Here is a 27715-nt window from a genome sequence, read left to right as displayed (position 1 = left end):
TCACCCCTTTTGTTTCACTGCCCCCCTGGAAATAAAGAACGCCCACCAGGGGGCACTACCGCCCAGGTTGAGAACCACTGACCTACTGTATATAAAATGGCACCAGCTGTTTGGGGGTGTGGTATAGGGGTCCGACAGTCGGGATCCCGACAGTCATTATCCCAACTGGCCGGACCCAGACAGCATGGTGAGCGCAACTAAGCCCCTATTCTCCCTCTATGGGGGTCGTGGACACCCACAAGGGAAAATAGCAGGTGACCGTCGGGAACCCGGCTGTCGGTGTTTTGACAGTCGGGATCCCAACATCGGGTGAATGCCTGTCGGGATCCCAACTGTCGGGACCCCGCCCGGCACCCCTGTGGTGAGCTGTGCCAGTATTCAGCGAGAACTGGGAAACAAGCTTCAATTGCGCTACTGGTTCCTAATGACTGGGTAGGCTGCTTCTAAGGAAGATTGGTCGGTTCATCCATCAAACTGCTTCATCCACTGGACATGGTGTACTGTAAATTAAGCCTTTTCTAGCAACTGGTTGGACATGTCCTATTGGTGTCAGTAACACCTAGTACTGTGCACTGTGTATCTACAGCTTCACTCATTGTCATATGAAACAGAACTTCATAAGTGAAATCAGTAAATGAATACAAGGAGCCGGGTTCTGTTGGTGACTAAAGTGAGTTTGTAACTTGCACAAGACTGGAGCCTCCTACATTGTTATCATAGCTTCCAAGAGCTGACTGATCCCAGGCTGTGGGACAAATGGCTCTATGTCAACACAGTCATACACAGGACAGGGAACAGCACAAATCATTGACTAAGCACCAGCCTGGTCGTATATAATGGGTCTCTGTGTATGTCTTCTCGCCACCGAAGGAAGGGCCAGGTTAGGGCAAATTCCATCCTACAGAGGGCACTTGCCCTAGGCCACCAGCATCTCAGGGTCCCCCAGATACAGGATGTTTGCAGTAAAAATGTCAATATCTTATTGTTGTAGTAATCAATCTGTTAAGATGTGCCAGTAGATTTTATTTAATCATTTGGGCATTTGGGATTTTTTTCTGTAATAGATCAATAGGGGTTTACTATTATTAAAGCAGAATTCTGGACAAAACATTGCCCATTGCCACCGGTTTCTTCTCTTTTCACCCTGGCATTGTCCAATCAGAAGTGCTAGGTATTCCTTTTAAGTCACGTGGCTCACTAGCAGCTGTGACTTATTTCCTCTGCAGATCACCGAAGATGGGGCGGGGGCTGACGTCTTGTAATGCCAGCGATCCATCCCGAGCAGCCATTGGCCTGCCTGCATCACCCAGCATTTTCATCTGGGTGCCCAAAAAAAACTGGGCGCTCCCCTGCTCCGACATGGTGTCCGCCCTCCCCTGCCCACCCTTCCTGTAGAACGGCCTGACGAATATGTAACTCATACAACAGAAAAAGTGGGTGATAACTTGCGCAAAATGCCCAACAACTTCACGTTCTGGCCTTTTCCCAAATGATCGATGTTCAAATGTTCAAAAGTTTCTCCCAATGGCAAATATTTCATGTGAAAAAATAAATAAATTGCCACAATTAACCCAAATCTTACAGTATCCTTCTTTCGATAAATACAGAAGAAAAAAGCCGGAGAGGAGACTTTCAACAGGTGTTCGGGGGGGAAGACGTCATTAAGCCCCCCCCCCCCCCCCCCCATGATGTAAAATTACCCGATTTGCTGATCGCCGCCGAGGGGGCGGTGCTAAAATGACACGATTCTGTCACTTTAGCCCCGCCCCCTTATCAGAGATAGGCATATCCGGGTTTTTAAACGGCGCGTCAGGGGTGAGCTAGCTGGGAACAGTGGGTGGGAGCGGGGGTCCCCTAGAAACAGGGATTTTCGGGACCCTCCCAGCCATTCCGGGACGGGCACCCCTGTTCTAGATATGGAAAGAGTGCTTACACATATCTTACATGAGACATGGTGTATTAAAGCCCGTAAAAGGTATCTTTAGGTCTCGCCCCTCACCACGTGTATAGGAAATTGAATATGGATTTTGCTTACATATGATCGCTGGATGTCAATCGCATCAAGGTATCTTTTTTATATATGTGTCCTCAAATCTCCATACATTTCATGCATATGCCATATGAAGAAGAAGGGGAAACACTCCCATAGTGCATTAAAATATATTTAATACTGTCACATAGCACACAGTTAAAAATTAAAATGAGGATAAACTCGTACCAGATGCTCCGGTAAGGATGTCAAAATACAGCCAGAAACAAAGATGGAACCCGGGTGTTCTTAGAAGCCGAATGAGGACATCTTGCCTTGCTCCGGTATTTCAGATTACCTCGTCTCCTCCAACATGTTTTGACGTCGGCATTACGACTTTTTCAGGGTCTTTTTTTTATTTTTTTGCATTCAAAAATATTTAATAGTGTCACATAGCACACAGTTAAAAATGAAAATGAGGATAACCTCGCCTAAGCCATTCGCTGCCAGGATATGCATATGTGCAGAAGTGAGCAGATGCAAACCGCAACCATCGGGGCTGTAGACAATTTCGGATCGCAACTGCCGATCCTGAATCGGCCCCTTATTACATATATCTTCACAAGTGCTTAGCGGTCCCCTGTCCCCCCGTGCAAATTAAGCTCCGGACACATTGCGTTTATAATCCATACACATTTTCAGTCGCTACTATATTTCCCCTTGCAACGGCGCACGTCGTCAATCAATAATCTCGATTTGCAAATTCACTAATTAGCAATCTATGCTGAATTAGACTCAATGTACTGTCCATTGACGGCGATACAAGACATCAAACATTGCAACGGTGGCTGCAGCGCAGAAATGCTTCATATACATATTTCACAACCCTTATATGTTTCTAAGCTAAGAAAACTACCAGAGAAAAACTTCCCAAACTAAAACGTGGTGAAAAAAAAAAAAGCCAACTCCAGATCATCTTTCCAATAATGGGAACGGGAGATGGCAGAGAGCCGGGTCTCTGCTCCAGGGGACAGCTGCTCAGCCAGACTCCGTCCTGACCAGCCATGCAGGAGAAGGGAGAACGGATAATAGAGTTATCTTATTTTATGCTCAGCTTATTTTTAGTAGGATGCTAAATAGGTTAGCGCTGATGTGAAGTCACCCTGATCAGAGCGAACCACTGACAATGTAGGGAAATGGAATTATAGTAACTGATGTTCATGAGAGCGTGGTCTATCATACCCGTCACCAAGGAAAACAACATTGTACGTAAATGGTATCGCTAGTCCATAGTGAATACATAAAGGCTTGAGCTGAACTGGGCGTATGCCCGTCTGGCTGGTGTAAAATATGAAAATTGTGCGTAACCAGTGGCGTAACTACTGTAAGGCAGCCCCAGCTGCCGCTTGGGGGAGCAAGTGGCAGCAGGGTCTGTGTGGGCACCGGCACCCGCTCGACGCACTGACATGCTGCTGCCTGCTGCTACCCACTGGCTGAGCACCGGAGGGGAGTCAGCCGCAGCGCAGGTGCGGCCATGGCGGGTGATGACAAATCCCCCCACTGATTCAATTTACTGTACACAGAGCTGGCTATTGGCTACTGTGTACAGGATGGGCGCGCGGATAGGCATTCTAGGGTGGCCTGGGATGCGTTGGAGCCAAGGGAAGCAGCAGTGTTTGCTGGGGGGGGGGGGCACAAACATTTTGGCAGGGGGAGCAAAATTTATAGTTACGCCACTGTGCGTAACCATAAAAAAAGACATACACAGATGGAGCCCTCCCCAGCTAGCCTGATCTGGATAGCAACGGTGAGCCAAGGCCTATTGTTCAGTACAGTAGAAGATTAGCAGTGTAATCCTATTACCCACTTAATTCTATTAAAGGGCTAGATGAGGATGGCTCTATCTGTACCTCCTCCTTTATATATATATACAGAAGTGGTTCTTGTGCCCCCTTGTGATTGGAGGAGCGGAATGGGGGAGGGGAGGGAAGTGTAAACGCAGTCTGAGAGTTACAGTAATGGCGTTATTGGTAACTGAGGCAGAGACGTACACGTATACACAGTATAGTCGGCAAGGCATGCGTTCAGCATGCCGACAATGGAATGCTGGCAGTCAAAATCTCGGTGCCAGAATCCCAACAGGTGGCCCCAATCTCTCCGCCTATCACTGGAGATGCAGCCTGCGGAATTCCAACAGCCGGGGGGACTTTTAGCATGAAGCCGCGGGGGAGGGGGTGTTGGGAATTAGGCTTTGGTACTTGGGCCTTGGGGTTAGGTAATAAAAAAGGGGGGCTAAGGTTAGGCACAAAGGGGGAGGGTCAGGCTGTGGGGGGAGGAGAAGGGTTAGGCATTAACAGGGAGGGTCAGGAAGGGAGGGATAGGGTTAGGGGGTAAGAGGAGGGGATAAGTATACTCCCCCAGTCCATGTTGGAATTCTGCCTACCGGAATACAACTGTCAGTATTCTGCCCATTGGCATCCAGTCCGCCAGATCTTCCGTACAGTATGTATTCCAGTCATCAGCCGTCACAGTTGCAGATGCCTGATGGCTGGTGTGATAATGGTTGTCTGCACCATTCAGCCATGATGATTGGCTGAAGCTGATATCCATACTATCCAAGTTGTATAATCTCTTCTCTGAGAGAAGTCGGGAGAGAACATGCAGGTGCCAGCTGATGTGTACGGGGCTGGTCATTACCATAATTAGGCCCAACTGGTGGGGTGCCACAGGAGCATTCATCATAGATCCAGCTCATAGTGGCCCATTATGCTGGGGACGTGCTCAGTACTCACAGATATGATAGGCCCTCCATAGGCTCTCCCTATGAACAGATGCTGTGCACTTCAATATATGGAGCTACAGTATATAGTGACAAGGTAAATGGCAGCCTATTCGTTCCCATCGCCGGTATCTCAGTGCCTGATCCCCTGAAGAAACAAACCATTTATCTTACTATCCAGCAGCTGGAAGATCAGCACGAGGCAGCCCCCGGATGCCAGGCCTGGAATAGGAAAACATGTAATAAAAAGGGGGATACGTCCTATTATTAGTAGTGATTACTTTGCCTCAAATGACCAGAAACACACAGGGATAGCCAGCTGTGTGCAGGGAAAATCCCATTCTATATAGACCGCCTTGGCGATTAGGATGGGCCCAAGTAACGTTCAAATGACAACTGTCTGCAAACTGTAAAAAAACACAAATATTAAAACTAAAGCCCCTTACACACTTGCCGACCTGCCCGATGCCGATATAGTTAACTATATTGGTAGCGGGTGGCTGATATTGAGTGTACACACTGAACGATATCGGTAAACAATATCATTCAGTGACGTCAACATTAATCATGTGAGTGTGCATCGGTAATGATATTGAGTGCACATTAGACGATGTTGTGATAGATATCACTCAGAAGCCCCCTTCTGAGCGATAATTTTCACAATATCCTATACAACGTGTACGGGGCTTGATAAAAAAAAAAAGTAACAACTAAAAAAAAAACAGTAATGTGCTACCAATGTATACAACCTAAATAGCAAAGTAAATATTAAAAAAGATAAATAAAAAAATAAGAATATATTACCAAAAAAGTTATATATAGTTGTTTTCTTTTTACAATTCCAGTTGTACATATTGGGCCCACATTCGCAAAGCGGCCAATTTGCAATGTGATTGACAGGACGCCGGCGTCTGTGGATGGTAACTGGCCATTTAGTGGGAGTGCTAAGAAAAACGCAGGCGCGTCAGACAACACGCTAGGCGTGCCTAGGGAAATGCAGATGTGCCAAAGAAATTTAGTTGGGATGGTGTGTGTGACATCACCTCTAGCCTCGACCCATACGCAGGCGCAATCTATCGATAATCGGTCAGCCCTATATGTTAATTAATTATCTATTTTTATTATACATCTAGGAAAGCAGAGTGTGTGCAGCGAGTTACCAGAGTGTGGATGCACATAAGACCTGGTCAGTGATCTCACAGCAGCTCAACTAACTGAAATATGAATGTTATTTATTTACCTGTCCGTTAGCACACTATTGTAAGGTTATAGGAGGTCATATCGTAGTAGGCAGGTGGTTCTCTATTAGGGTTTTGGTACCATTATCAATGTATTTTTCTTTCAAGCTTCATATATTATTTGTTTTTTCTTAAATTTTGGGGTTTGGTAGCCACTTAAGTAGTCGCACAATAACACCCTGTTTTACACTTCACTTTGCACAAACGGCCAGAACATGGTGACATTGTTCAAAAGATCAAAGAGGAAAACATTTAAGCAGACTAGAAAAGGCAATACTCACAGACCATGACTTACTTTGGTTTATAATTACATCTTACCCACAGCAATAATTGTAGACTCTTAAAAGGTAACTTGTGGTTGTCCTAATTACTCCAGCGAGCTGCGCACTGTGGGGTATAATATTGGCCACGGGAGGGAATCGGAATGAAACGTTTACAGTTAAATGCTGAGGTCACTTTTTAAGCTGCATGATAGCCCCAGGCTCATCGTCAGGCACCGGTTCCATCAATGACCAATTCCCACACATCCTGGCCATGTTCCCCAGCACATCTCTGTAACCGTCTATCGCCCTGACATTACAGTACTGTCCCAAAGAGTACCACACTAACCAATGAAAACGACATACTTGCCTACTATGTCCAGTGTCCTACGCTATCTTGTGGAGTGGGGTCACTCATGAGATGTAGTCAAAATGTCAACATCACAGTGGTGACATGTGCAAATGGTTGACATGTTCACATTGTCAACATGTGAAATGTTAACATTCTACCTGGGCCAGCAGTGGAGGGGTTAGAGTTGGGCTACGGGAGGGGATGGTGGTTAGGTACAAGCATGTTGACACCCTGCATGTCGACAGTGTTTCCATGAAAACCCACCGTCCCCAAAATGTAGTGATCCCTGGCATAAAGCAGGGGATGGGCTAATTTGACACCCAACCACTTCATTGGCATTGTGTGTGGGATACGGACGTCTCGCCAATATGCCAGGAAAGTAGGCAACTATGGTGTCACTACTTCTGTCAATGGGGTCTTTCAAACCCTGGTCATACAGAACAGTATACTGCACGAGGGGGTGATACCAACGGAAATTGGTTTTGCCACAGATGGCGGAGATCCGATTGTTCTCCTACAACTGATGGAACCATGAATGGTTTGACCTATCGATGAACATCTCTGCTGTGTCACAGCGGGCCAAATGAGGAAGGGGGCAGGACTGAGTGACACAATGGGGGCGGCGCTAAGCTATGTGCCGCCTGCTCAAAGAAAAGAGTAACACACATCGATGGCAAAGAACTATAATTACAAAAATTACAAAACAGCGTAACAGACAGATCAGCTGCTTTCCTGAAATCATCTCAGGTAGAGCTGGTCAGCCAGTGCATCTCCAGCTGCAGTGAAACTACAAGTCCCAGCATGCCCTTCCTGCCTCCCTAGGGTGCTCTGTCAGACAATGTTGAACCTAACGCAAGCAAAAAAGGTTCCGCCAGTGACTTGCAATGTGTCAGGCGCGTACTGAGTGAGAACCAGGAGGCAGCCGGCTTTCTGCATGTGCCGTCACGCGCCACTGACGGTTCTGTAAATGAAAGGAAATTCTTACACCAAAGTTTCAGTTTAATCTCCTGTTCTCAGAGTGCGAGGAGTAATGTCTGCAGTTATATCTGTACAGTGGATCTGCAAGGCTGCGGGACTAGGGGTCCTGTCAGGAAATAACCTGGTTGGATTGAAAAGAGGAAAATTGGTACCGCACACTCGGCTAATAAGCATCCATGCAGGGCGCCCCATTAGTGTTTACAACAGAGTCTCATGCAGTTTGGCCAAACCAGGGGCCAGATGCACTAAGCTTCTAAAGTGATAAAATGGAGAATAATAAACAACCAGCTCCTGATTGACATTTTTCAAATGCAGTCTGTGACTGCATTATACTGTCACCATAAATGATGGTGGGTGTAATATACTGTCACCAGAGATTGGGGGGTGGGGGGGGTGTAATATACTGTCACCAGAGATTGGGGGGTGGGGGGGGTGTAATATACTGTCACCAGAGATTGGGGGGGGGGGGGGTGGGGGGGTGTAATATACTGTCACCAGAGATTGGGGGGGTGGGGGGGGTGTAATATACTGTCACCAGAGATTGGGGGGGTGGGGGGGTGTAATATACTGTCACCAGAGATGGGGGGGGGGGGGTGTAATATACTGTCACCAGAGATTGGGGGGGTGTAATATACTGTCACCAGAGATTGGGGGGGAGGGTGTATTATACTGTAACCAGAGATTAGGGGAGTGTATTATACTGTCACCAGAGATTGGGGGGGGGGGGTGTATTATACTGTCACCAGAGATTAGGGGGGGTGTATTATACTGTCACCAGAGATTAGGGGGGTGTGTATTATACTGTCACCAGAGATTAGGGGTGTGCATTATACTGTCACCAGAGATTAGGGGTGTGCATTATACTGTCACCAGAGATTAGGGGGAGTGCATAATACTGTCACCAGAGATTAGGGGTGTGCATTATACTGTCACCAGAGATTAGGGGTGTGCATTATACTGTCACCAGAGATTAGGGGTGTGCATTATACTGTCACCAGAGATTAGGGGGAGTGCATTATACTGTCACCAGAGATTAGGGGTGTGCATTATACTGTCACCAGAGATTAGGGGGGGTGTATTATACTGTCACCAGAGATTAGGGGGTGTGTATTATACTGTCCCCAGAGATTAGGGGGGGTGTATTATACTGTCACCAGAGATTAGGGGGTGTGCATTATACTGTCACCAGAGATTAGGGGTGTGCATTATACTGTCACCAGAGATTAGGGGTGTGCATTATACTGTCACCAGAGATTAGGGGAGTGCATTATACTGTCACCAGAGATTAGGGGTGTGCATTATACTGTCACCAGAGATTAGGGGTGTGCATTATACTGTCACCAGAGATTAGGGGGGTGTATTATACTGTCACCAGAGATTAGGGGTGTGCATTATACTGTCACCAGAGATTAGGGGGGGGTGCATTATACTGTCACCAGAGATTAGGGGGTGTGCATTATACTGTCACCAGAGATTAGGGGGTGTGTATTATACTGTCACCAGAGATTAGGGGGGGTGTAATATACTGTCACCAGAGATTAGGGGGTGTGTATTATACTGTCACCAGAGATATGGGGGGGTGCATTATACTGTCACCAGAGATTAGGGGGTGTATTATACTGTCACCAGAGATTAGGGGGTGTGCATTATACTGTCACCAGAGATTAGGGGTGTGCATTATACTGTCACCAGAGTTTAGGAGGTGTATTATACTGTCACCAGAGATTAGGGGGTGTGCATTATACTGTCACCAGAGATTAGGGGTGTGCATTATACTGTCACCAGAGTTTAGGAGGTGTATATTATACTGTCACCAGAGATTAGGGGGGTGTATTATACTGTCACCAGAGATTAGGGGGTGCATATTATACTGTCACCAGAAATTGGGGGGGGGGGGTGTATTATATTGTCACCACCAGAGATTAGGGGGTGAGTATTATACGGTCACCAGATTTTAGGGGTATATTATATTGTCACCAGAGATTAGGGGGGGGGGGGGGTGTATTATATTGTCACCAGAGATTAGGGGGTGTGTATTATACTGTCACCAGATATTAGGGGGTGTATTATATCGTCACCAGAGATTAGGGTGGGTGTAATATACTGTCACCAGAGGATTAGGGGGTGTACATTATACTGTCACCAGAGATTAGAGTGTGTGTATTATATTATGTCACCAGAGATTAGGGGGGGGGGGTGCATTATTCTGTCACCAGAGATTAGGGGGGTGTATTACATTATGTCACCAGAGATTAGGGGGGCATTATACTGTCACCAGAGATTAGGGGGGGGGGGGGGCATTATACTGTCACCAGAGAATAGGGGGGTGTATTATATTATATTATGTCACCAGAGATAAGGGGGTGCATTATACTGTCACCAGAGATTAGGGGGTGTGTATTATACTGTCACCAGAGATTAGGGGGGGGGTGTTATACTGTCACCAGAGATTAGGGTGTGTGTATTATACTGTCACCAGAGATTAGGGGGTGTGTATTATACTGTCACCAGAGATTAGGGGGTGTGTATTATACTGTCACCAGAGATTAGGGGGTGTATTATACTGTCATCAGAGATTAGGGGGTGTGTATTATATTGTCACCAGAGATTAGGGCGTGTGTATTATACTGTCCCCAGAGATTAGGGGGGGTGTATTATACTGTCACCAGAGATTAGGGGGTGTGTATTATACTGTCACCAGAGATTAGGGGGGGGGGGGGTGTATTATATTATGTCACCAGAGAATAGAAGGAAATGGTGCATTTCCCCAGAGATTAGAACAAGGTACATGGGCAGTGGATTTGGGCACCCTCACCGTACACAGACCCCTCGTAGGATATACCCTTCTGTGCCTGACAGCAATGACATCCATCCATTTGTAAAGGAGGCTCTGAATGTTCAATAGGCACCATTGTTTGGCTCCACATGTAGTACCTGGACATCGCACTGACTGGTGGCAAACAGGACACCAGACAGGAGACGCACATCCTACAAGAGGAAGCCCCTGTTATCTGTGAATGAGCTGACAAGTGGAACACTGAGTGCCCCCAAGCCTGTGGCTGATAGTGTAAGAGCCAGGCTGTTATAGATGTGTCTGCACGGGAGCGGCGAGCCGGCCATGAATAGAGCAGGAGATCCCAACTATTCATAGATGTAACATGATCTGGAAAGGTGTGCTGCTGGGCCTGGCGGGGAGGAAGGAAACATGTGGGGCCTCCCGGCCGACCGACCAGCAGATTGTAGTAATCAGAAGTGCAGCCTCATTTACAGCACATATTCCACAGGCTTCCCAACACCAAGCAGCCCACAGCCCACAGACAGGGCCACATGCCACAGGTTCATAATGTGTGACCGACACCTTCATCTGTGCTTGCTGTAAACACCCCAAATACCCCAGAGTTTACACTTTAAAAAGAAAAAAACTGTAAACTTTTTCTATTGAAAATGGAAAATCGATGGTTGCAATATTGCGCAAACATCGATGTTTTGTTAATATGCCAGTGTTTTTACCATTTGAAGGTGGTGTTCTGATGTTTGCTCCTATTAAAGGTAACACTGGTGCATGCCCATAGTGATGTCACCTGGGAGGGACCCAGCAAAAGTCTCTCTGGTGTCGCTTGACTCCAAGTATAACAATAACTAATGCCATCCGTAGATGATGTTTATTTTTGGTAAAAGCTAGATAGAATGACAGAGCCAGGTTGATAGAGGGTGGCGCTAATGTCACACACCCTCCATTAAAACGCCTGGGCACATTCTCTGACACGCCCAGAAAGTGTCCAGTCTCCGCCCCCAAAACGCCAGATTCCAGTCAATCGACCTGAGGGGGGATTGCGATTAAAATCCATTTGCTTTTTCTGTACAGGAGTAGCAATGATCTGCATAAAATAGTTTAAGGCCAGAGAGATTTTAACGCGCGACAGCTATTCCACAATGGTCCATCTTGTGTTTCTAAGTATCCCGCAGCACCATTAAAAAACAGTTCTGCAAAAAAGCGTCAAGGCAGAAAGTACCCAGATTTTACCATGGTGAATTATCTCATAAACTTCTCATATATATATAAAATATAAAAAGATAAAACCAACATTTACTAAAGGTACAGCATGGGTGAATGTACAGGAATGAAGGAGCAAGGAACAGAGGACTGAGCCATCTGCACTCCAGCTAGTTCGCCGACACATGTCTTGAAGGTTATTAAGTCTCAGCACACGTGGTAAAGAACAAAAAGTAATTCATATTCCTTCGTGCACTGAAAGCCAGCCCATTTTACACACGCAAATCACACATGAGACTACATCACAGAGGCACAGCTTTGTGTGAGAATAAGGAGACAGAACGCCTACTAGTCGCCTAGGTATATACAGTAATGTAATAGTCACAACACTCATACCACATAAACAACCAAAACTGCACTTAGTAATAAACCAGCCACTCTGAAATTTTTGGCAAAGAAAGTTTAATGTGAAACGAGCCATATTCACAAGGGCTCGCGTCCAGCTTGTTACCTGAAGCTCATTGTGGGAAAAGCAATAGAGTTTTGGCCGATTTTACCTCAGAATTTAAAGCAGCAATTTTTTATTCGATATGTGAGTGAAACATATGTATTAAACCTGGTCAATATAGAAGGCCACTGGCTACATAGATCTACATGACAAACTAACGTGCACACAACATCTATTGAAAGCAGAGGCAGACATTTTGGGGGCAAAACCAATATTTAGGAGAACGCCGACCTATCCAGGCACTAATGACTAGCAACACTGATGACTTCACATGTGATGTCACTTAAGTGCACATTTCATCCGTGAGGTCACTTAACTCAGCTGTTACACTACACATTGGTTTGGCTTTCAAAATGGCTGTCTATGAGACGGTGATGGATAAACCTTAAAATGTGTGACAAACTGAAATGTGACCATCATCTATTCAAAGCGAAGGCAGCCATTTTGGGGGAAGAACCAATATTTAGTAGAATGCAAGCCTATCCATTCACCAATAATTAGCAACATTGATGACTTCATTCGTGATGTCACTTAACCTCACAGTTCATCAGTGAAGTCACTTCCCGGCTGTTACACTTCACATTGCTTCAGACTACAAAATGTCTGCCTATGAGACAGTGACGGATAAACCAAAACATTTTTAATCTTTTGTAGCTCGTCTGCGGGAGGATGCCCAGTTTTGCAGCATGGTTCCCTTAAAGAACTACAGATTGAAATTCCCACATCCAAAAAGCTTTGGGATCAGAAGTATTTTGGATTTCGTTATTTTGGACAATTTGTATACCATAATGAAATAACTTGGGGATGGGACCCACGTCTAAACATGAAGTGCATTTATGGGGTAAATATACTAAGATAGGGGTTCTATTGAAAATGGGATGTTGTCCAAAGCAACCAACCAGATCTTCTAGAAGGTGCCAAAGAAATATGTAGAACCTGATTGGTTGCTAGGGACAACATTTTATCTTCAATAGAACTTCCAAACAAAGTTTGTGCAACCAAACCATCAGAAAGCCGAGGGGTCGTGCTCAAAGTGTTTGAATTTTGCAATTTAATGGAATGCACACACCCCCGCCCCCCACTCCCCTGCCAACCAGATCCATGTGACCCAATGTGAGCAGATGTGTACACTTACACATTCGCTCGCATGTATCCGTGCAGCACAGAAATTATTTGATTGTTACTCCCTCTCATGATTTCTCCTCTCCTCGTAGATAAAAGTAAGCATGGATTTTTTTATCCTGCAGGTGATGGCCGAAACGGGGGCGGGTGCTCATGTCATGTGATGTCATCCGCCCACCCCAGCCCAGTCAGGGACCCCAGCAATCGCCGCCTGCCTGTCCATCATTTTGCAAACACCCTGGTGAGCGTAAAACACTGAAGGCGTTCACTACAGGGGGTGCGCACACATGCAAGCGACATGCACATGTGCACTTCCCCACTATCAAAAACGGGGCCGAGATTGCTGGTCACTGAGCAGGTCTGAATAGGCCCCTTCATTTTTCGGATATGGGAGAACAACATGTATATACTTTTGCGACATGTACTAAAAGCTCTTCTTGCTATAACACCACAATAAACATAAATGCAAAGATGTAAACTGTACAAAACTGACGGTTACTGCCCATGCGAAATGTTAGCAGCCCGAGCCCCCCTGTCACATGATACTTGTGTCTGTATAATTATGTACATATAGCCCACACATATATATATGGCTTTGGCAGTCAGTGTGCATTAACCAAACAAGACGTAGACGCTCTCAGAAATGCCTGAATATCCTCAGTGGGATTACTGGGTAAAGTACACAACAGGGGGATACAATGCATACCTCAGGTCTCCCAAAAACAGCCAGGGGTGAGCGGAGGAAGCATCCTGCAAACACCGTCCCTTCCCGTAGACAATATCAGCAAGATTGGATAACCGTTAATATTAATAGATTCCGCTTAACTCTTAACAGCAAATGAATGAACTCCATCAGTTTTACTAAGAATACACTTATTTGTTGCATTACGCTGCCGGATAATCAATACCAGACTGTGGGGGTGGGTTTAGTGCAGCCTTTACCTGGAACACAACTAGTTAACTAAAAGTGGGACACATTTAATACAATGTACTTGTATATACCAGTTTATTATGTCTTTGGAAATCCAGGTATTTAGAGAAGTAGGGGGTCAAGAGGATGAAATCTGTGTGCGCCAGATATTCTCCTCATTCATCGCAACCGCAGAAGCTTGAGAGTCTTTAACAGCTTATTTCATGCAAACTGTAGATAGAGTGGAACCCTGCAACAGTAAGCCCCCCCTCATTGTACCATCACTGGGTCCTACCTTTCCCACAGCAGCAGGGAGAGCCTCCTTTCTCCAAACTCTGCAAAGTTGGGGGCTTAAGTAGTGACACCCCAAATCTCCTGCAACAATTGGTACAAGGCTTATCCACAGCCCGGGATCCCCTGGTAATAAATGCAGGCAATGCGAAGGAGTCCCCTGCTTGATGAATTCCTGGAGCAATAATAGTAATCCAAGTTTTCTCTCAATGAATGAAGGGCGAGCCTAGCAGCTTGAATTAGAACAGGCAGAGAGGCAGCAGCCAATGCATACACTCCAGGCACAGCACTAGTAGACTGAGTGTTCCCAGACACACACACAGTCAGCGACAAGTATAACCAGAAACATTTGCTGGAAAGCCTGGAGTCTGATACACTTAGAGAGAAAAAAAAAAAGAGGTTGTCTCATTTCCTCCAACCTCTTCACAATACTTTGCTTCTCTCTCTCCTCCCTTCCCAGCCCTACCTCCTCCTCCCCTTCGCCTGACTTCAGAGGGTGCAGGCTAGACCCAGGGAACAGGGACCAGCTCAGTACTGTCTGTTATCACTCATTGGCAGAGAGATTTTTACAGATACAGAACACACCCTTCTCTCTTTTTCCCTCTCACTCTCTCTCTTACTCCACATCCCTTTAAATTCCTACGTGCCCGGTTCTGTTGAGACAGAACAGCCAGAGCAGGGAGATTACTACTCTGCGCCACATTACAATAACTTTGCTCTAACATTATATCCCGGGGAGAGAGAAACTATTATTTCCAGGAAAAAGAATATGATACAGCGCTCAGGTTTAGCTGAAATTTATTAAAATTTTAAAACATGATTATAGACAATACAATATATATGAGAATTCTCAAATAAAAAAGTGAAAAAATGGGTAAAAATGATTAAAAAGGGTTTGCTGCAAGCACTAAATATTGGAGCCAAAGGGTATTGAATGTTCTGAATCAACGCTTAGATGTATAATTACCATACGTGGTGGATGGCTTTATAGGAAGTTCAAATATCAAAGAGTCCCGGAAATTTCCCAGTGAAGGATTCCTGTATCTCTCACAATGGAGGCGATGGTATGGCAGTCCTTAAGGCACAGCTGGTACCAAATGGAGATGGCTGCTGGTTCCAGGAGATCCGCAATAATGTGAAGCAGAACTGGTCCGGGTATAACGTTCTCTACGATTGTATGGAAATATTGTGAAGATGTATGGTAGCTGGATGGCTGTCCAATAGAATGCTGGAGCAAGGATAAGAGCTCAACGCGTTTCAGCGTGTTCACACGCCTTCATCAGGAGCTGGAATGGTTTGTCACTACCAGGGTTCACCCTTTTATTCCCTGGGATTGATTAGGGAACTGAATTCAGATGTGGAAGGGGCTCCATGGGAAATCCCATGAGGACACACAAAAATAAACAAACATTAAAAAACCATAATGAGTTTAATATGAATGCACAGAAGGATTAATTTCTAAATAGTTATGAATCGTATAAATAGCATAAAAACACATTAATGTCAGAACATGTATGAATAAAGTTTTGCAATAGTATGGTCACGTGACCTCCGTGGGTCACGTGATCCAGAAATGCAAATGCATAATCCGGATGCAAGGCACAGAATAGTAAGATCTATAGTAGGGAGTATGGATGGAAGCACGTGGATATGTAGCACAAATAGACCGGGTCTTAAAGCTGGAAACTGCTTGATTCAAAACTTCTCCGTTCTCTATAACGGAGTGTTAATTTCAATACTCTGTATGGGCGGAAGTGACGTCGCGCCCTGTATACGTTTGGGCGGAAGTGACTATAGTGTGCCATTCAATGTATTGTGCGGTCTAGGAGGGCGGAAGTAGCGTCATGCCCAATGCTAGTGCTGGCGGAAGTGGTAATAGTCCGCCGTTTGGGGACATCCCTGTATGTCGGAAGAGCGGACATGACGCCCGAATTCCGATGTAACGGAACTGATCGTGGAGGGCGGAACTGAGAGTCCATTAATACATATGGTTGGCAAATTAATATTCATGTGCTTCACATCCGGTGTAATATATATAATATTCATTATTAGTACATATACTGGATCTCAACACAGAAGAGGAATTTGTTGTACATAAATGGGTAAAAAATAATAATAAATACGAATAAATGAATAAATAAATAAGTAAACAAATAAATCGAAAAAAGAGGCAATCGAGTTGTAGGGATCTATATCATACATCAATATATTGATGTCTCAATCTCCAAAGGGAATATTTAGAGGAAGATATACGAAAAATTCAATAGCAACAATAATCACATTGGGATGCAGCGTTCTATACATAGAGTAAAGATTTGTTGATATGTATATTTCATGAGAAATAAAGTTTAATGATGATAATAATTTTTTGACAAAGTATGAAGAAACATAGAGAAATTGAACTTCGTTATTACTTGATTTTTGTATCTTAGATTATATCAAAGGTATTAGCAAAAAATACATATATCTTTCTGAGGGAGAATAGCTAACAGAGAATACACATATTTTGCTGAAGGAGGGTAACAAGGACTGGGGAGAGAATGGATATTGGTGTTGGTATTAGAGTCCATACATTGTAAAATATTGTTTAATACATATTTTCAGGGGGATATATCAGGAAAAAGGAGGTTTATGTGTGCCAAAGATTACCAGAGGGGAGGGCATCATAGGACACTATTAAGCTCTAACGCCTCATTCAATCCCTCCGGATGGAGACAGTTTAGCTTAAAAGTCCAAAAGACTTCTTGTCGGCAGAGTGTTTTGTATCTGTCACCTCCTCTTGGAGAGTGAGGGATATGTTCAAGACCTGTTATTTGAATGTATTTGGGATCCTTTTCGTGAAAGTGCAGAAAATGTCTAGAGACACTATGACAAATAAGTCCCTTCAGTATGTTTCGGCGGTGTTCGAGAAAGCGTACTTTTAGCGGGCGCGTAGTGCGTCCCACGTATCTTAAACCACAACTACAGGTTAAAAGGTAGATAGCATAACTGGTATCGCAGTTAATAAAATTTTTAATCAATATTTGTTCACCTTCTGCGTTAACACTTGTGATCTTTTTTATGGCATATTGGCACATAGTGCATCGGTTTTTTCCACATTTGTGGAATCCTGGAGGTCTTTGTGGAAGCCAGGAACTGGCACTCAAAGTGTTAGAGGGTTCTTCAATTTTTTTCAGATAACTGGGAGCTAAATGGGATTTGAGGGACCGATTCTTTTTGTATATAACTACCGGTTTATTTGGTATCAGGTCTTTAAGAATTTTGTCCTGTCTGAGGATGTTGTAATTTTTGTTGATGATCCGTTTAATTTGAACGTGTGCATTATTATATTTACATATAAAGGCCATCTCATATTCTTTATTGTTTGTTTTTTTGGAATTCTGTTTTAACAGTACTTCCCTGTCCATTATTTGTACTTCTCTTAGGGCTTTTTGTAGGAGGGGGTCTGGGTATCCTCTAGATCTAAAGGAGGAGATCATATCTGAAGCTTGAAGATTAAAAGTGTCTAGGGAAGAGCAGTTGCGGCGTATTCGCATGAGTTGTCCTTTCGGTATATTGACTTTCCAGGACCGATGATGTGAGCTATTGAAGTGCAGATATGACTGTGTATCAACTGTTTTAGTGAAATTTGCTGTAGTGATTTTGGAATCTACTATGTGTAGGGAGATGTCTAAAAAGTCAATGTGAGTGGGATCAAAATGGGAGGTGAATGATAAATTGAAAGAATTTTGATTAAGTGTAGTGACAAATTGTTGTGCCGTGAGGTGATCACCATCCCAAATGAAAAAAAGATCATCAATGTAGCGGCCATAGAACACCAGGCTCGCACCAAAGCCGCCGCCCCACACATGGGTGTCTTCAAATTCACCCATGTATAGGTTGGCATAGCTAGGCGCGAACCTGGTGCCCATGGCCGTCCCCATCACCTGAAGATAATGCGTGTTGGAGAACAAAAAATTATTGTGAGTGAGGATAAAGTATATAGAAGAGATAATAAAAGATTGTTGTTCCTGTGTCAGGTCACTATCTCTATTTAATTTGTTAGTGAGGTGTTTAATACCCAAATTGTGTGGTATGTTGGTATATAAGGATTTGACATCAAGTGTCATGAAGGCATATGTCTCTTTCCAAGTGATGCCCTCAATTCTCTGAAGGAAATGTGTTGTGTCCTTCAAATGTGACCTGAGCACAGGAACAAGAGGCTGTAAATAAAAATCCACATAATGTGATAGATTAGTGGTGAGTGAACCAATCCCGGAAATAATGGGGCGACCTGGAGGTGAAGTGAGTGATTTGTGAATTTTAGGGAGGTGATAATAGGTGGGCGTGATGGGGTGGGGAGTAAACAAAAATTGCCATGTTTCTTTAGAAATTATGTTTTTGATTAAAGCATCATCAATTAAGTGCTTAAATTCAGCCAAGAATGAGGGAGTGGGATCAGATTTAAGTGTTTTGTAAAAAGTGCAGTCATTAAGTTGGTTATAAGCTTCACGTAAGTATTCCTCTCTGTCCTGGACGACCAGACCCCCCCCTTTGTCAGCCTCTTTAATTATTATAGATGTATCTTTTGTTAATAATTTTAAAGCTCTTTTTTCCGCTCTGGATAAATTGGAAGATCTGCTGTGTTTTTGTTTACATAGCTCTCTAAAGTCTTCTAAAGTAACTTTGTAGAATGTTTCAACAATGGCACTTTTAGCTGATATTGGGAAAAATTCTGATTTTCTTTTGAAGGTCCCAGATGTGATATCATAGATCTTTTTGTATTGAGGTGAAGTTTGTGCACTTTCTGTTGCAAGTTCCTGTAAGGCTATTAGAGCTGGGTCATCTGATGAGTCTAGTACAATAGGATAATCGGGGTCTGTTTGTTCTGTGATACTTTTATTGGCAAAGTATCTCTTCCTGCATAGGGTGCGTATGAAGCGATTTAGCTCCACAAACAATTCAAAGATGTTAGGATTATCAGAGGGTACATATTTTAGGCCTTTAGCTAATAAGGATAATTCATTCGTGTCAAGTTTTTTTGATGAAATATTAAACACATTTTTGTAACTATTATCTGTCGGATTATCCTTTAGTTCATTCTGGTGGTTTTTCTTTGAGTGTATCCCTCCTCTGGAGCCTCTTGGCTTTTTTCCCTTTGTCTTTTTGGGGTTCCTACATATTGCAGGGGATATGGATTTTCCCAATGATTGGGGCGGGGACGGTCCATCTGAAAATCCCGTTGAGGTGATCTATTGCTCCCCCTTCTGTTGTGGTGCTGTCTCTCTTTGGGTCTTGCTCCTTCCCCTCTGGGGTGGTAACTGTCACGGGGAGCTGTATCTCTATGTTGATATTCCTGTCTGTTTTGGAAAAAAACCTTATTATCCCTTGAGAAGTTTCTCCTGGGTTCTTGTGTCCTATTATTGTTATTATATTGGTGTCTGGACCTGGATCTTGGGCGTCTGATGTCAGTTCTGGTTCTATTGATGGTTTTATATGTTCGAACTGCATCATTCTGATAATCATCTAAATCCCTCCTAAATTTCTTCTGTTTTGTTTCTAAAAGTCCTCTCTCATATTTCTCTATACGTTCATTTATCAACATATCCTTTTCCTTATAGTCTTTACGGCTAGAGAATATCTCTAGTTTAGTTTTGATTGTCTCTATTTCTTTTTCTAATTGGTTAGTTCTCATTGTTCTATATTTAATAATTAATTTTAACATATTGGTGGAACAGTCATCCAAAAGTTTATCCCAATCCTTCTGGAAGTCTGAGTCTTCCTGAAAGATGGAGGGTTTCATGAGTCTTAGACCTCGTGGTATCATCTTTTTATCTACATAATGTTGTAGATTCACACTATCTAGCCAATTCTTCGATTCCTCCCGAAGGAGATCCTCTAAACGGTATAAATCCCGAAACATGTCAGGTTCATTAGTTGTATTTGTAGTTTCTCTACTACTACCATTATCTTCCCATTGGGAAAAATACATTTTCCTTCTGTGCATTCTTTCAGAAAAACCACTCATAGTCACAATCGGGGTAAATTACACAGCAAAAGAGAGAAGAAAGGGGTAACCACCGATGTGACTATAGCTGCTGTATCAGGAGGGTGTAAGGCTCCCAAAAATATACAAAGTACAAGAAAAAGAATATGATACAGCGCTCAGGTTTAGCTGAAATTTATTAAAATTTTAAAACATGATTATAGACAATACAATATATATGAGAATTCTCAAATAAAAAAGTGAAAAAATGGGTAAAAATGATTAAAAAGGGTTTGCTGCAAGCACTAAATATTGGAGCCAAAGGGTATTGAATGTTCTGAATCAACGCTTAGATGTATAATTACCATACGTGGTGGATGGCTTTATAGGAAGTTCAAATATCAAAGAGTCCCGGAAATTTCCCAGTGAAGGATTCCTGTATCTCTCACAATGGAGGCGATGGTATGGCAGTCCTTAAGGCACAGCTGGTACCAAATGGAGATGGCTGCTGGTTCCAGGAGATCCGCAATAATGTGAAGCAGAACTGGTCCGGGTATAACGTTCTCTACGATTGTATGGAAATATTGTGAAGATGTATGGTAGCTGGATGGCTGTCCAATAGAATGCTGGAGCAAGGATAAGAGCTCAACGCGTTTCAGCGTGTTCACACGCCTTCATCAGGAGCTGGAATGGTTTGTCACTACCAGGGTTCACCCTTTTATTCCCTGGGATTGATTAGGGAACTGAATTCAGATGTGGAAGGGGCTCCATGGGAAATCCCATGAGGACACACAAAAATAAACAAACATTAAAAAACCATAATGAGTTTAATATGAATGCACAGAAGGATTAATTTCTAAATAGTTATGAATCGTATAAATAGCATAAAAACACATTAATGTCAGAACATGTATGAATAAAGTTTTGCAATAGTATGGTCACGTGACCTCCGTGGGTCACGTGATCCAGAAATGCAAATGCATAATCCGGATGCAAGGCACAGAATAGTAAGATCTATAGTAGGGAGTATGGATGGAAGCACGTGGATATGTAGCACAAATAGACCGGGTCTTAAAGCTGGAAACTGCTTGATTCAAAACTTCTCCGTTCTCTATAACGGAGTGTTAATTTCAATACTCTGTATGGGCGGAAGTGACGTCGCGCCCTGTATACGTTTGGGCGGAAGTGACTATAGTGTGCCATTCAATGTATTGTGCGGTCTAGGAGGGCGGAAGTAGCGTCATGCCCAATGCTAGTGCTGGCGGAAGTGGTAATAGTCCGCCGTTTGGGGACATCCCTGTATGTCGGAAGAGCGGACATGACGCCCGAATTCCGATGTAACGGAACTGATCGTGGAGGGCGGAACTGAGAGTCCATTAATACATATGGTTGGCAAATTAATATTCATGTGCTTCACATCCGGTGTAATATATATAATATTCATTATTAGTACATATACTGGATCTCAACACAGAAGAGGAATTTGTTGTACATAAATGGGTAAAAAATAATAATAAATACGAATAAATGAATAAATAAATAAGTAAACAAATAAATCGAAAAAAGAGGCAATCGAGTTGTAGGGATCTATATCATACATCAATATATTGATGTCTCAATCTCCAAAGGGAATATTTAGAGGAAGATATACGAAAAATTCAATAGCAACAATAATCACATTGGGATGCAGCGTTCTATACATAGAGTAAAGATTTGTTGATATGTATATTTCATGAGAAATAAAGTTTAATGATGATAATAATTTTTTGACAAAGTATGAAGAAACATAGAGAAATTGAACTTCGTTATTACTTGATTTTTGTATCTTAGATTATATCAAAGGTATTAGCAAAAAATACATATATCTTTCTGAGGGAGAATAGCTAACAGAGAATACACATATTTTGCTGAAGGAGGGTAACAAGGACTGGGGAGAGAATGGATATTGGTGTTGGTATTAGAGTCCATACATTGTAAAATATTGTTTAATACATATTTTCAGGGGGATATATCAGGAAAAAGGAGGTTTATGTGTGCCAAAGATTACCAGAGGGGAGGGCATCATAGGACACTATTAAGCTCTAACGCCTCATTCAATCCCTCCGGATGGAGACAGTTTAGCTTAAAAGTCCAAAAGACTTCTTGTCGGCAGAGTGTTTTGTATCTGTCACCTCCTCTTGGAGAGTGAGGGATATGTTCAAGACCTGTTATTTGAATGTATTTGGGATCCTTTTCGTGAAAGTGCAGAAAATGTCTAGAGACACTATGACAAATAAGTCCCTTCAGTATGTTTCGGCGGTGTTCGAGAAAGCGTACTTTTAGCGGGCGCGTAGTGCGTCCCACGTATCTTAAACCACAACTACAGGTTAAAAGGTAGATAGCATAACTGGTATCGCAGTTAATAAAATTTTTAATCAATATTTGTTCACCTTCTGCGTTAACACTTGTGATCTTTTTTATGGCATATTGGCACATAGTGCATCGGTTTTTTCCACATTTGTGGAATCCTGGAGGTCTTTGTGGAAGCCAGGAACTGGCACTCAAAGTGTTAGAGGGTTCTTCAATTTTTTTCAGATAACTGGGAGCTAAATGGGATTTGAGGGACCGATTCTTTTTGTATATAACTACCGGTTTATTTGGTATCAGGTCTTTAAGAATTTTGTCCTGTCTGAGGATGTTGTAATTTTTGTTGATGATCCGTTTAATTTGAACGTGTGCATTATTATATTTACATATAAAGGCCATCTCATATTCTTTATTGTTTGTTTTTTTGGAATTCTGTTTTAACAGTACTTCCCTGTCCATTATTTGTACTTCTCTTAGGGCTTTTTGTAGGAGGGGGTCTGGGTATCCTCTAGATCTAAAGGAGGAGATCATATCTGAAGCTTGAAGATTAAAAGTGTCTAGGGAAGAGCAGTTGCGGCGTATTCGCATGAGTTGTCCTTTCGGTATATTGACTTTCCAGGACCGATGATGTGAGCTATTGAAGTGCAGATATGACTGTGTATCAACTGTTTTAGTGAAATTTGCTGTAGTGATTTTGGAATCTACTATGTGTAGGGAGATGTCTAAAAAGTCAATGTGAGTGGGATCAAAATGGGAGGTGAATGATAAATTGAAAGAATTTTGATTAAGTGTAGTGACAAATTGTTGTGCCGTGAGGTGATCACCATCCCAAATGAAAAAAAGATCATCAATGTAGCGGCCATAGAACACCAGGCTCGCACCAAAGCCGCCGCCCCACACATGGGTGTCTTCAAATTCACCCATGTATAGGTTGGCATAGCTAGGCGCGAACCTGGTGCCCATGGCCGTCCCCATCACCTGAAGATAATGCGTGTTGGAGAACAAAAAATTATTGTGAGTGAGGATAAAGTATATAGAAGAGATAATAAAAGATTGTTGTTCCTGTGTCAGGTCACTATCTCTATTTAATTTGTTAGTGAGGTGTTTAATACCCAAATTGTGTGGTATGTTGGTATATAAGGATTTGACATCAAGTGTCATGAAGGCATATGTCTCTTTCCAAGTGATGCCCTCAATTCTCTGAAGGAAATGTGTTGTGTCCTTCAAATGTGACCTGAGCACAGGAACAAGAGGCTGTAAATAAAAATCCACATAATGTGATAGATTAGTGGTGAGTGAACCAATCCCGGAAATAATGGGGCGACCTGGAGGTGAAGTGAGTGATTTGTGAATTTTAGGGAGGTGATAATAGGTGGGCGTGATGGGGTGGGGAGTAAACAAAAATTGCCATGTTTCTTTAGAAATTATGTTTTTGATTAAAGCATCATCAATTAAGTGCTTAAATTCAGCCAAGAATGAGGGAGTGGGATCAGATTTAAGTGTTTTGTAAAAAGTGCAGTCATTAAGTTGGTTATAAGCTTCACGTAAGTATTCCTCTCTGTCCTGGACGACCAGACCCCCCCCTTTGTCAGCCTCTTTAATTATTATAGATGTATCTTTTGTTAATAATTTTAAAGCTCTTTTTTCCGCTCTGGATAAATTGGAAGATCTGCTGTGTTTTTGTTTACATAGCTCTCTAAAGTCTTCTAAAGTAACTTTGTAGAATGTTTCAACAATGGCACTTTTAGCTTTTTAGCCCTTTTTAATCATTTTTACCCATTTTTTCACTTTTTTATTTGAGAATTCTCATATATATTGTATTGTCTATAATCATGTTTTAAAATTTTAATAAATTTCAGCTAAACCTGAGCGCTGTATCATATTCTTTTTCTTGTACTTTGTATATTTTTGGGAGCCTTACACCCTCCTGATACAGCAGCTATAGTCACATCGGTGGTTACCCCTTTCTTCTCTCTTTTGCTGTGTAATTTACCCCGATTGTGACTATGAGTGGTTTTTCTGAAAGAATGCACAGAAGGAAAATGTATTTTTCCCAATGGGAAGATAATGGTAGTAGTAGAGAAACTACAAATACAACTAATGAACCTGACATGTTTCGGGATTTATACCGTTTAGAGGATCTCCTTCGGGAGGAATCGAAGAATTGGCTAGATAGTGTGAATCTACAACATTATGTAGATAAAAAGATGATACCACGAGGTCTAAGACTCATGAAACCCTCCATCTTTCAGGAAGACTCAGACTTCCAGAAGGATTGGGATAAACTTTTGGATGACTGTTCCACCAATATGTTAAAATTAATTATTAAATATAGAACAATGAGAACTAACCAATTAGAAAAAGAAATAGAGACAATCAAAACTAAACTAGAGATATTCTCTAGCCGTAAAGACTATAAGGAAAAGGATATGTTGATAAATGAACGTATAGAGAAATATGAGAGAGGACTTTTAGAAACAAAACAGAAGAAATTTAGGAGGGATTTAGATGATTATCAGAATGATGCAGTTCGAACATATAAAACCATCAATAGAACCAGAACTGACATCAGACGCCCAAGATCCAGGTCCAGACACCAATATAATAACAATAATAGGACACAAGAACCCAGGAGAAACTTCTCAAGGGATAATAAGGTTTTTTTCCAAAACAGACAGGAATATCAACATAGAGATACAGCTCCCCGTGACAGTTACCACCCCAGAGGGGAAGGAGCAAGACCCAAAGAGAGACAGCACCACAACAGAAGGGGGAGCAATAGATCACCTCAACGGGATTTTCAGATGGACCGTCCCCGCCCCAATCATTGGGAAAATCCATATCCCCTGCAATATGTAGGAACCCCAAAAAGACAAAGGGAAAAAAGCCAAGAGGCTCCAGAGGAGGGATACACTCAAAGAAAAACCACCAGAATGAACTAAAGGATAATCCGACAGATAATAGTTACAAAAATGTGTTTAATATTTCATCAAAAAAACTTGACACGAATGAATTATCCTTATTAGCTAAAGGCCTAAAATATGTACCCTCTGATAATCCTAACATCTTTGAATTGTTTGTGGAGCTAAATCGCTTCATACGCACCCTATGCAGGAAGAGATACTTTGCCAATAAAAGTATCACAGAACAAACAGACCCCGATTATCCTATTGTACTAGACTCATCAGATGACCCAGCTCTAATAGCCTTACAGGAACTTGCAACAGAAAGTGCACAAACTTCACCTCAATACAAAAAGATCTATGATATCACATCTGGGACCTTCAAAAGAAAATCAGAATTTTTCCCAATATCAGCTAAAAGTGCCATTGTTGAAACATTCTACAAAGTTACTTTAGAAGACTTTAGAGAGCTATGTAAACAAAAACACAGCAGATCTTCCAATTTATCCAGAGCGGAAAAAAGAGCTTTAAAATTATTAACAAAAGATACATCTATAATAATTAAAGAGGCTGACAAAGGGGGGGGTCTGGTCGTCCAGGACAGAGAGGAATACTTACGTGAAGCTTATAACCAACTTAATGACTGCACTTTTTACAAAACACTTAAATCTGATCCCACTCCCTCATTCTTGGCTGAATTTAAGCACTTAATTGATGATGCTTTAATCAAAAACATAATTTCTAAAGAAACATGGCAATTTTTGTTTACTCCCCACCCCATCACGCCCACCTATTATCACCTCCCTAAAATTCACAAATCACTCACTTCACCTCCAGGTCGCCCCATTATTTCCGGGATTGGTTCACTCACCACTAATCTATCACATTATGTGGATTTTTATTTACAGCCTCTTGTTCCTGTGCTCAGGTCACATTTGAAGGACACAACACATTTCCTTCAGAGAATTGAGGGCATCACTTGGAAAGAGACATATGCCTTCATGACACTTGATGTCAAATCCTTATATACCAACATACCACACAATTTGGGTATTAAACACCTCACTAACAAATTAAATAGAGATAGTGACCTGACACAGGAACAACAATCTTTTATTATCTCTTCTATATACTTTATCCTCACTCACAATAATTTTTTGTTCTCCAACACGCATTATCTTCAGGTGATGGGGACGGCCATGGGCACCAGGTTCGCGCCTAGCTATGCCAACCTATACATGGGTGAATTTGAAGACACCCATGTGTGGGGCGGCGGCTTTGGTGCGAGCCTGGTGTTCTATGGCCGCTACATTGATGATCTTTTTTTCATTTGGGATGGTGATCACCTCACGGCACAACAATTTGTCACTACACTTAATCAAAATTCTTTCAATTTATCATTCACCTCCCATTTTGATCCCACTCACATTGACTTTTTAGACATCTCCCTACACATAGTAGATTCCAAAATCACTACAGCAAATTTCACTAAAACAGTTGATACACAGTCATATCTGCACTTCAATAGCTCACATCATCGGTCCTGGAAAGTCAATATACCGAAAGGACAACTCATGCGAATACGCCGCAACTGCTCTTCCCTAGACACTTTTAATCTTCAAGCTTCAGATATGATCTCCTCCTTTAGATCTAGAGGATACCCAGACCCCCTCCTACAAAAAGCCCTAAGAGAAGTACAAATAATGGACAGGGAAGTACTGTTAAAACAGAATTCCAAAAAAACAAACAATAAAGAATATGAGATGGCCTTTATATGTAAATATAATAATGCACACGTTCAAATTAAACGGATCATCAACAAAAATTACAACATCCTCAGACAGGACAAAATTCTTAAAGACCTGATACCAAATAAACCGGTAGTTATATACAAAAAGAATCGGTCCCTCAAATCCCATTTAGCTCCCAGTTATCTGAAAAAAATTGAAGAACCCTCTAACACTTTGAGTGCCAGTTCCTGGCTTCCACAAAGACCTCCAGGATTCCACAAATGTGGAAAAAACCGATGCACTATGTGCCAATATGCCATAAAAAAGATCACAAGTGTTAACGCAGAAGGTGAACAAATATTGATTAAAA

At 42.4% G+C, this 27715-nt stretch overlaps 1 protein-coding gene across 4 annotated transcripts in view; it reads right to left on the bottom strand.

The window, feature by feature from the left end:
* EVA1A (eva-1 homolog A, regulator of programmed cell death) overlaps positions 1-27715 on the bottom strand; it is a 313736-nt gene that overhangs the window by 64412 nt on the left and 221609 nt on the right. The window contains exon 1 of one of the 4 annotated variants that reach the window (XM_083178650.1): positions 14406-14761. The exons of the other annotated variants lie outside the window; for them this stretch is intronic. The gene's annotated coding sequence lies outside the window, so the exon portion shown is untranslated. Of the gene's footprint in view, positions 1-14405; positions 14762-27715 lie in introns of those variants that run through there. 4 annotated transcript variants of the gene reach the window in all.

The sequence above is a fragment of the Crinia signifera genome, chromosome 3 (genome assembly GCF_055691185.1).
Source record: "Crinia signifera chromosome 3, ASM5569118v1, whole genome shotgun sequence".
In the NCBI taxonomy this organism is placed as follows: domain Eukaryota; kingdom Metazoa; phylum Chordata; class Amphibia; order Anura; family Myobatrachidae; genus Crinia; species Crinia signifera.
Note: the sequence above shows the minus strand (reverse complement) of the source record. Positions and strands in the feature narration are given on the sequence as shown.